Raw genomic sequence first — 12,507 nt, 5'->3', positions numbered from 1 at the left:
CGCCGCCTTAAATGATTGCCGGTAGCAGTAGCTTCTTACATACTGCGCATGCGCTGGCTCCAGCCTCCATGGGCTGCCTTGCAGAAGCCCCCAGAGACATATTCATGGTCCGGTGCATGTGCAGTATCATCCGCAGTACTGCGCATGCGCAGAACCCGTTTTTTTGGGCTGCCCCGCAGTTGCACATAGAGAGGCATCCTGAAGGAGGGAACACCTCCCAATGGGACTGCCTTAAGTGACTGGCAGGTCAGAGTTCCAATAGGAAGTCACTGCCAGTCACAGTGAAGCCAGAGCAGTCTCACACTAGAGATGGGCAAAACGGGTCACTAGCGAGAGCTGGGATCCAGCAGATCAGTCAGTGAAAAGATCCGTATCTTTTAGGCGGCTCGGTTGATCACTTTGAAAGTAGGGGTAATTTGTTAATAACGAAGCATAATTTGTTTTACAATCATTTATTGCCATTTTTTTTACTTTTTTTTTTTAAAACAGTGAGATGAACAAATAAGAACATACATAACTGAGTAAAACACTGATCGATGGCTGGGTGCAGAATCACCATCGATGGCAACTATCGATGGTGTCTGCATCGATGACCATCCCTAGCAGCAGCAGCCTTATTATTTTTTTTTTCACTTGCAGTCAAAGCACTGTACTCAGTCTCCGGAGTCAGTACATCTCAGCTGCCACAGGTGGCAGTGCTGAGATCAGGAAAATGCATGGTAATTAAAAACTAAACTGAAAGTAAAAGAACGATGGATCACCTTTGTGGGATCGTCGGCTCACCCGTTCTTTCATGGGATCCGTTCAAAAGATTTGCTTTGTTCAGGAACGACCAATCTCTATCACAGACTGCATCTGGCTTCACTTAGGCAGAGAACAGTGGCAGATTTTACCTGGGGGGTGGGGTTGTTGCAGCCCTGCAGCCCATAGGTAAAAACCAGCACTGTGTGTAATATACACTTTTTTTTTTTCACTTGGGACCAAAAAAATAGAAAAATGGGGGAGTATACTCCAAATACTAAATATAGCTAGGGGAGGATTTTCCTTCCTTATCCTTGAGGGTGGGTAAGTGTAGAAAAAGATGGGATTCAGGTATACCTTGCGACGGGGAGGTTATACAGGGAGGGAAAGGGAGGCAAGGGTGGGTACGGGGGAGTGTAAATGTTGTAAAGTAATTGTATGTATAAAATGTTGTGTTTTGTGTCAGGTCAACCAAAAAGTAATAAGGATATGCAGTGCAATTAATTGGTGTTCAACTCAGGAATCTCTCTGGGGGCGGGAAGGGGAGGAAAAATACAAGTGTAGATAGATGGTAGGTTACTCTATTCTGAGTTGGAATGTGAGAGACCTGAACAATAAAATTAAAAGGTCCCTCGTCATGACCCAGGCCAAAAAATATGGTACGGACATAATCTGTCTGCTGGAGACACATTTATGTGGTAACAGGGTCTTTGCTCTGAAAAGGCCTTGGATTGGCCATATGTTTAACTCAACATTTACCCAAAACTCTAGAGGAGTTACGATACTTGTTAAGAAGACCTTAGCTTTCCAAGTAGAAAACAGTTGGATGGACCCACATGGACGCTTTGTGTTTCTCAAAGCTATTGTTAATTTTAAACCACTGTATATACTGGCAACATATATTCCACCCCCATACAACAATGAAGTTCTCCGACAGGCAGCCAAGATTATATCCGAGTCTCCAGATACCCCAGTGATTTGCGTAGGCGATTTTAATAATGTCATGTGTAAGAACTTCGACAGATGGAAGGAGAGTGGCCAGCACCCGGTGATACCGGAAGGTGTGCAACCCACCCCATTCTCTAAATTGATAGATGAATTGGGCTGGATAGATATCTGGCGCTGTAGAAATAGGCAGGGGATGCAGTTTTCATGCTACTCCACCACACATAATACGCTCTCCAGAATAGACCTGGCATTGATATCTCCTATGCTGGTACCGACTGCAACAGAAATAAAATATCTTGCACAGGGCATATCGGATCATTCTCCTGTATTCTTAAAAATCTATATGGGCTTAGACAGGGGTGGAGTGGCATGGAAACTGAATCCTTTCTGGCTGGATTTAATGGGCACTGGTGCGGAGTTGGCCGCTAACTGGGGAATGTGTGTTACTGATAATGCTGTATACGAAAACCCGGCTATAAAGCATGATGCAATTAAAGCTGTAATAAGGGGTACATTTATTAAAAGAATAACTGAGATAAAAAGAAATGGCAAAAAAGAGGAACAGGACCTAGAAAATAATTACTGTCAGGCTGAATCTAATTATATAGCGTCTGGAACAGTAAAAGATAGAATATACCTGACAGATGTTAGAAGGGAGTGGGCCACATATCTATACAATAAATCAAAAAGAAGGCTACAATTTGCCAAGCATAAACAGTACTTTCAGTCAGACATGGGTGGCAGCCAGTTGGCATTCTTAGCTAAAGACGAAAAAAGTAGTAGCCTAATACCATGCATCAGGAATAAGACAGGAGAAATAAAGTATTCCTCAAAAGATATAACGGGGGTGTTTAGGGAGTACTATCAGGGCCTGTATGAGTCCGGTGGGATGACCACAGCGGTAGAGCTGGGGGAATATTTGGATCAAATTGTGATGCCATCTCTTACAGAAGAGAATGCGCAAATGCTTGATGCTCCATTTACAGCAGAAGAGGTGGGAAAAGCAATATCTTTGCTCCCGGCCTCTAAAGCACCAGGTAGAGACGGTATTCCCACCGAGGTATATAAAAAATTTAATGATTTCTTTATTCCCTACTTAACTGACTTATATAATACATTGTCAGAGTGGGGCTAATTACCGCCAACCATGTCAGAGGCAGTTATTGTACTGATCCCTAAAAAAGATAAGGATCCACTCTCCCCGGACTCCTACAGGCCTATTTCCCTGCTAAACACTGATGTAAAAATCCTGGCCAGAGTGATTGCGAATAGGCTAAGTCGTATAATAACATCTATAATCCATCCAGATCAGACCGGATTTATGCCGAACAGATCTACAACGCAAAATCTGAAACAACTGTATTGCCATCTACAGAGGCAACAGGGCCTGCAGACAGAGGCCTTGGTTGTATCACTAGATGCGGCCAAGGCCTTTGATACTGTAGAGTGGAAATATCTATGGGCAGTGCTACGAAAGTGCGCATTCGGCTCCCAATTTATTAAATGGGTAAAACTACTTTATGCACAGCCTATTGCAGTGATAGCAGCAAATGGTTATACATCAACCTCAATTAAACTAAATAGAGGCACCAGACAGGGATGCCCCCTGTCCCCCATGCTATTTTCTATGGCAATAGAACCATTAGCCTGTATGATTCGTGCACACCCTAATATTAAGGGAATACAAATAGGGGAAACAGAGGATGTCGTCGCATTATACGCAGACGACATGCTTCTGTTCCTGAGAGATTCGGGAGACTCGCTACAAACTATGCTGAACATAGTAAAAGAGTTCGGAAATTATTCCGGACTCCGCATAAACTGGGATACGTCCAGCATACTCCCAATCTCGGGTAAGATCCCCCTGATAAAACAAACAGAGTCTCCCCTAAAATGGACCCTCAAGTTCAAATATCTGGGTATATGGATAACTCCGGCGGTGCAGAACTATGTAGAATTGAATGTAGACCCTGTTACAATAAACTTTAAGAAGCGACTGCATGTCTGGAAGAAACTACCAATAACAGTTATGGGGCGGATAAACATGTTCAAAATGATAGTTCAACCTAAATATCTATACATTTGGCAAAATTCTCCAGTGTATATTCCAAAATATGTTTTTGCTGCTATAGAAAAAATAATATCATCCTTCATATGGAGAGATAGATCGCCTCGAATAGTAATGAAAACTTTATATAACAAAAATACACTAGGTGGACTTGCCCTCCCTAACTTAAGAAACTATTGCATTGCCTCCCAGTTGACCCAGCTGGAATCATGGATAAATAACACAATGGGTATAACATTAAAAGCGTATTTTGAGGAACAAATAGGTAACTGGCCCTCTCCTTTGCTATTTCTTTTATCAGGTATCTCCTCAACTAATCTGCCACACATCCTTAGACAGGCACTGATGGTGTGGAGACTGGCACATACAATGTGGAAATGGGCAGAGATAGAGACAGAATCACCTCTATGGAACAATAACAAATATCTAGAATTGCAGAAACTTTCGGAAGATAACATATGGCAGCGTAAACATATAGTCAGTGTAGGGCAGCTATACACGGATGGAGTATTTAAATCATTTAGCCAACTGCAACTAGAATTTAATATTGTAAACGTAGACTTTTTTAGATACCTACAACTGAGACACGCCATTCAAAGTCAATTCAAAGGACTCACACTTGTAACTACTCCATCGCCTATTAGAATAATGCTACAAAAACTGGGCAATAAAGGAAATGTCTCCAGAGTATACACGGCAATAAGTCTAACCCAATGCTCTACTCCACTGGAACAACTAAGAATGAAGTGGGAGCTAGATGTGGGCCCATTAACAGGGGAGGCATGGAAGGGAGTATTAAGTTCCATAAAACATGCTACTTCTAGCATTAGATACCAACAAATTCACTATTTTATACTCCATAGAGTATACCGTACCCCAAGCGGGATGTATCGAGCCGGCCTAAGGGTAGACACAAAATGCCCAAGATGTGCGGCGGAAGAAGCAGGGTTTATGCATCTCCTATGGGAATGCCCAGCGGTGCATGGATTCTGGCAGGCAGTATGGGACGATCTTAAAACTACAGTCCCTTCACTAGCCCAATTTGGTCCCAGGGCATGCATACTCGGCATAGACATAGGAGGAGACCATACACCACTGCTATATCAATATGTTCTAAACCTGGTGACTATGGCAAAGGTGGTAATAGCACGAACGTGGTTTTCCCCCAGTCCACCTGAAATTGTTAAATGGAGAGTACTTGTGGAGGAACTGATCAAACATGAGCGATTTATGTACAGTGCAAGAAATATGGTAAATAAATTCCACACTAAATGGGATAGATGGTATAATACCCCTATTGTATGATTTTTAGACACAGAAACAATATACACGTATTACTAATAGAGTCACAATACAAGAAATAGGAAAATATATGTTTATTAGGAAAACACGTGTTCATTAATAACTCTTCACATATCTCGGCACTGAAACCAATTTAAATTATCAAGGAAACACACAAAAAAAGGGGAAAAAGAGGAAAAAAAAAAAAAGAAGGGGTAGGGACGGGGGGAGGGAGGGGAGGGAGAGAGAGGGGAGGGGTAGGGAAGGGAGGTACATAAATAAATGATATATATATCATACACATATACACATGCACTCGAGTTAGGAAAAGGATAGAGAAAGGCAAAGATAATAAAAATAAATTTCCCCCTTTTTTTTTTTTTTTCTCTTCCTTTCCCTCTTTTCCTTTCTTTCAACAATAAGACTTATATAACATGTAGTAATAAAATAAGGCACAGGAAAGATATTAATATAATGCACTGGGAAAACACAATGCAGCACTGACACATTGATAAATAGATAAAGGGGTAAATATATACCATATAAACCAATAATAAGAACAACCACAATATAAATATAAGGCGTTATATTATATGTAATAATAACTAATGTACTGTAAATTCTGGAAAATGTTGGAAAGTGATAAGATGACCTGTTTTTTGTATGTTTGTCTGTATGTACGTAATGTATATTTGAATGTGTAATGGGGTATTGTCATTTTAATGTATGTATTTAAATGTATATGGAAAAATAAAGAATATTGAATTAAAAAAAAAATATATATACACTTTAGGACTGATTGACTTGGGAGCAGTGGCAGATTTTACTGCTCGCCCTAGTAAAATCCACCACTGCAGTGAGCTTGTTGCAATGCATGACTGCACTGGATTTACTGTATATGGCAGTGACTTCCCACTGGAAGTGTTACATACCAGTCATTTGCAAGACAGGCAGTCCCGTTGGCAGGTGTTTTTTCTTCTGGGAGTCGGGTGTGGTATAAATCACTGACAGTCGGGATTCCAACAGGCATTACTCAGACGTCGGAATCCCGACTGCACAGAGGGGGGAGCACAATGAAGCCCCTTTCGGGCACGGTGGCGAGCTGCGCTCGACACCTATTTTATTCTCCCTCTATGGTGGTCGTGGACCCCCATGAGGTAGCAGTCGGGATTCTGACGTCGGAGTAATGACAGTCGGAATCCCGACTGTCGGGGAGCCGTCCGGCACCCCTGCCAGTCTGGGTGGTGATTAGCACTCATAAGGGAGGCAGGAGCTGCCTCTGATTTGGTGTAAAGCAAAAAATGCAAGTAACTGTATACCCTACCCATGCAAGCCATGTTTAAATGCAAGGACTGCATGTAGATTTGATTATTTTTGCATACAGTGTAAATACCTGATGATTTTGTATGAAGCCTGAGTATGACGGACAACTTTTCTTTTACACTGCAAATGATATTTCAGTTTGGATACACTCCTCTAAAATTTAATTCCCTGCACATTTTACTTCTGCGGCTGCCCCACATGATATGCAACAACGTGCAAAGTTAATTACTCTTTTTGCTTAACACTCAACTCGGAATCATGCCCTTTATTCAACAGCCAGGTCTGTGTGAGGGTTTTTGCAGATTCCTTATGGGACTGTTTACAAATGATCCCTGTCCCAGGTGTGGTGCTCAAATTGTTTCACTGTTCCATAATAATAAGATTTTGGATGCAAGTTTGGAGCTATATTACGCAACATTTGGTAACCCTGATCCCTGAATGGGTGATGTTTGGTATTATGGAGGGAACTAGAATAGCACAGGGAGTTAGGAAATGGCTCACAATAACATCTGTGGCTGCTAAAAAATCCTTCAAATGTGGATACAACCCAAAACCCCCCATTATTACTCTTTTTGGCAAAATTGTTTGATATCTGTAGAATGGAGTGGCTGGAAGATTTGTTACAAAAAGAGAAGTTTACTAAAAAGTTATTTTAGACATGGGAAAGTTCCATCGTAACACTATCCAATTCTATAAAACAACATATATGGAAGTGCTTCAAAAATACATTGTGGTATGAAACTCGAGTATATGCACAAGAAACCCTAACATGATTTGCTGTTGGGATACGGTCACTAGGTGGACAAGGGGAAGGTCGACAAGCAGTAGGTCAACTACTGAACGTCGACATGGGGTTAGGTTGACAGGGTCATTAAGTTGGCATGGGGAAGTGGGGAAGGTCGACAGTCAAAATGTCGACATGGGGTTTTTAACCTTTTTTGAGCTGACATGTGCTGACCGGCGGTATTTCATGCCCTACATAGAGTAGCGAGGCACCGTGCCCAAAGCATGCCGGCATTTGGGTAAAAAAAAAGTGTAAAACCCCATGTCAACCTTTTGACTGTCGACCTTCCACAGGCCAACGTAATTACCCTGTTGACCTAACCCCATTTGGACCTTCAGTCATGTCAACCTTTATCCATGTCGACCTTCAGTGGTCGAGCTAATGCATGCATGCATCCTATAATCGATACCCTTTGCTGTTTATATTACTAATAATCACACTGGTTTAATTAGTAATATAACCATTGTTGGGGATGGCAGATGGAATAAGCATGGATCCAGGCAAACTTCATTAATAGCTTATATATATCAGATAACTATAATATATATAACTTATATATATCAGATAACTATAATGGTGTAATGGTTAGCATTACTGCTTCACAGCACTGAGGTCATGGGTTCCATTCCCACCATGGCCCTAACTCTGTGGTGTTTGTACATACTCCCCATGCTTGTATTGGTATCCTCCGGGTGCTCCGGTTTCCTCTCACAATCCAAAAATATACTAGTAGGCTAATTGGCTCCCAACGACTGTGGTAGGGAACATAGATTGTAAGCTCCACTGGGGCAGGGACTGATGTGAATGTTTAAATCTTCTCTGTAAAGCGCTGCGGAATATGTTTGTGCTATATTAATAACTGGTAATAAATAATGAAAAAAATTACTGTACAATGGCATGCATTTATGTTTATTGCATAATACAATTGCAAGGATTATATATAGTAATATTTATACAATTGTATTTTGACACAGCTATAGCTGAATTTCCCATGATGCACAGGCAGGCAAAAGTTGTTGATTGCTGTTAAGATTTCATACTCATAGGAACTAATGTTCTCTGCAATAAAGCCTTTTGTTGTAAACCATGCTGTGAACATACAGGTCGGGATTACGTATCTCTTTGGTCCAAGCAATTTTAAGAACTGAGAGTCAGAGGTTAACGCCTCAAACTATTCTGGCATCATAGGCAGACATTCATAGAAGAGAGAATCACAGAAATAATCTCCCACCAGTTATTTTGTTTTATACTATTCTTTGTGGAGACAATTTAGTTTGTAGCTTCCTCTGTCATAGGTCACCTTACAATACAGAAATAGTTCTTATATTGTTAATGTTAAGGTAAATGCAGAGATTAATTTAACCAATCCCAACCCACAAGGATTTCATTTTGGTGAACACTGCAGTACAAGAAATCCACGGCAGGACATTTTAAAATGTATTCCTTACTTAGGGTCTGATTGTATGAAACCCCAAGTACTGTCCGATCAGGTATGCCGCAACAACCAGAGTCCAGCCTGCAGTGTGACTATGGTTTTCGCAGCTGTCACACTGCTCAAACCAGTGTTCAATATTGGACCCAGATGTTTAGAAAAATGTGACCTGCCCCAACATGACAGTGACCTACCACAAAACTGGAATCTGCACCCCAACACAGGGGATTGTGATCTGCACCTAGAAGTAGATTTATACATCATGGGGCCCTAGTAGGGTTAACACTGTTGTGTTAAGAGATTCCCACACTGTGGCCCATCCCTGGAACCACCCACAGCCCACCCCTTTTTACAGCAGGGCACTCAAATATGTAACTGCGGCATGCGCATACACTGTCTGAAGTAAATGTGGAAGGCGTGGTAACCCTAGGCAAATTACTGCTTTGGAGCCCTCCACAAACACTCCAGAGAACTATATTTTTGCTGCTGATCAATAGAGTACCTTGGCGTGTGCTCAGCTGCGTGAACATCTTCATTGCGTACAAATCTGAATCAGGCTCTAGGTGTTTTGGAAGTAGGCTTAATATTGGTGTCACATTTAAAATACAAGGATTCCCACATACAGTGAATGAATAATGTCCCCAAACATTTATCAAAGAACATCAAAGAAAGAAACTTTGGGAGTGTGAGGCAGGTCTATGTGATGTCATGATGCCATGCGGTAGTCATGCATTGTTCCTCTGGGAATATTTTGCCCGGCCAGGATAATTTTATGGGGCCCCTTGGGATCTGCTGGGCACTAGGCATGTGCCTAGGTTGACTTGTTGAAAATCCACCTTTATCTGCACCCCTTGACGGAGGGATTGTGATCTGCACCTCTGAACAGGGGATTGATCATTGCTCCACTCCGGAGTCCGCCAGACATAAGTTTATCCCGTGACTCCCCACAGAATCTGAGAATTGTAACCTGACTCACCAGGACTATGACAAAATTGTGGCAGTCCTCCAGCGTATCATGAATGGTGACTCTCCGCTTGGACCTGTCATCCCTCTCGCCCAATTATGATCCGTGGCCCCTCTGCTTATTGTCAATATCCATTGCTATCTGCTATCCTCTGATATTAGTACACTGACTCCAGTAACAACACTTCTCCATGTGATTTGTAATTAAATCAGTTTATTGTCCACAAATCCCTACTGCAGATTATATACACCTTTCTTGCCACCTGAAGCAGTTTGTGATAGTCTCTAAGGGGGGTATTCAATGTGTGCTGATTATTTTAGACAGTCAGAATTATCGGCACAATTTGACAAAAGCTATACAATTTCCGATTGTTGGAAATCTTCTGCACGAGTATTTTGGCAAAAACTGCTGTATATTCTACAATTTAGCGGCCATTATGAACAATGCAGATTACAAAGTCAAATCTGCGTGTCAAAAAGACGTCTAAAAACGGTTGAGATGAAATAGGTATGTGCTGATATTTCTGACCGTCGGAAATATTGGCACACATTACCTTACCTAAACTGGTAAGTATTGCAATGTGTTTCTTTTAAGGGACTACAAGTCCAGCTGGCCTATTTATGTATGTTGGGGGGGCTTGATGGGATTTGAATTTTTACACATTTGCTATCAACCTGGCACCCACTGCTTCAGCCCTGGCTGGGGGTGGCCCGGAGGATATCCAAGCTTTAGGATAACCTGGTACCCCTGGGCTTCAGCCCTGGCTGGGGGTGGCCCAGAGGATATCCAAGCTTTAGATCAATCAGCCAATCAATAGGTCAAAAATCACAAGATCAAGAACTATAGGCCGACAGTCAAAAGGGTAAATGGTCAACATTTTTTTCGTGATTTTTTTCGTAACAAACCGTGTTCATACTTTACCAGCCACATGGGCATAGTTAGTTTATTATAATGTGCAGAGCATAGGCACCAAGCCTTGACCTGTGTTGACCTTTTGATCATGTCCACCTTTTGACTGTCGACCTTTTTATCCTGTTGACCTTTTGACCATTATTTGTCAACCTTCTGAATGTAGACCTAGACAATTTAGATCTTAAATATACCCATCCTGGAGGGGTGGTCCACTTTGTTGGGGGGGATCCCCATTTCTCCAGGGACCTGGTCAGGACTAACCAGCCACAGAGGTAATGCTTTGGCCATGACCTTATATAATAAGTGTCCCCTGGCTGTGGCATTACCCTGATGGCTGTTGGAGCCAGGTGCTGGTTACAAAAATACAGGGGGCACCTACTCTTTTTGTCCCCCATATTTTTGGAACCAGGACTGGGGCACTAGCCTGGTGATTTCGAAAATACAGGTGGACCCCAGTTATTTTGTCCCCTGTATTTATTTTTATTTATTTACAGATGGAGCCGCTCTCCTGGTGATTCTATCGCCATGCGCTGTCCCCTGCCAGCCGCTACAGTCCGACAGAATGGGGTGCGCATTTTCTTTGGAAGTCCTGCCTGTCTCCCTGAAGCGGAGAAGGGCAGGGAAGCACTCTGTCCCTACTGCCTTGCTTGCCAGCCCGCACATCGCCGCCCTCCACCAGCACTCGCCAGCTACGGGGATCTGGCGAGCGCTCGGCAATGCTGAGGGCGGCTCCATCTGTATTTTATTCTATTTTTTTACACAGAGAACCATCGCATGGATCTGACTGATTCCTGCAATGCTTCAGGGTCATCCATATTTGGCTGCCTGGAAACTCGGCACGCATCCCCCTAGTTAAGGTTCTTTTGACAATATATACAGTACATGTGACAAGATCCTGACATATTGTATGTAGCAGAAAATTGTACCCCCCAGTACCAGTGGATGTGCAAAGTTTGAAGGACAAAATTATTATTTCAAATGAAAATCATCATTTCTAACCTTGCCAATGGCTTGAAATTACAAAAACCGCAAAATGAATAGAACATTTTGTATAGATTCAGGGAACGTATCCTCTTACTATAAAAAGTATAATCTAACAATTTCTGGCACACCAAGGTAGTCCAAAAATAGAGTTTTAGTATTTCTCAAAATCCAATACAGCATGCGTTAAACGGGATACGGTCATTTGGTCTACAGCATGTAGGTCGACATGGGTTTAGCTTGACAGGTCATTAGGTTCACATAAGCATTAGGTCGACATGGGGCTTTTCACTGTTTTTTGAGCCGACGTGCTGACGGGCTGTATTTCATGCCCTGCCATACACTAGGGTGTGGGAGAATAAAATAGTGCCCAAAGCATCGCGAGAGAAGCGGTGCACTTCAAACTGTGTCCATGTCGACCTTTTGACCTATTTGTGTTGACCTATTGACCTAAACCCACGTTGACCTAGACCCATGCCGACCTTGTCCCATGTCAACCTAGAACCATGTCGACCTTGTCCCATCTCGACCTAGAACCATGTCGACCTTGTCCTATCTCTACCTAGAACCTTGTCGACCTAGTGATGTATACCTAATGCTTGTCGACCAAGATGCTGAGAGAGAGAGAGAGAGATCCAACTATACTGCACGACGCTTCCAGGTATTAATAATGTCTGTGCCCGGTCAGATAATAATAAAGACTTTTACATCCAAAGAAGAATCCTCCCAATGGATAAAACCAGTACTGGACTCCAATCAACTTTTGCAGATCAATTTGTATTAAAAGGTCATTGTATCAAGACCCACAAAGTTGCATCACATGGCATGACAGAATTGCATAGCAACAGTACACATTACTGCACAGGCTCCATAGCCAGAGGTCCCTTGACAGCAGCCGTTTCAGTGCGACATGCACCTTTTTTAAAAGGGAAAATTGTAAGACACTTGGTAAAGTGCTGGGAAATGGCACTGATGATTCAATGTAACTGTATCTATCTCCCAAAAATGTTACAGTGTAATGTGGGCTAGGTGAAATGAGGGAGATTGCTAGATTAATGAGGGAGAGAGGGAGA

Source organism: Crinia signifera, chromosome 6 (genome assembly GCF_055691185.1).
Source record: "Crinia signifera chromosome 6, ASM5569118v1, whole genome shotgun sequence".
NCBI classification, from domain to species: Eukaryota; Metazoa; Chordata; class Amphibia; order Anura; family Myobatrachidae; genus Crinia; species Crinia signifera.
This window is presented reverse-complemented; position numbering follows the sequence as displayed.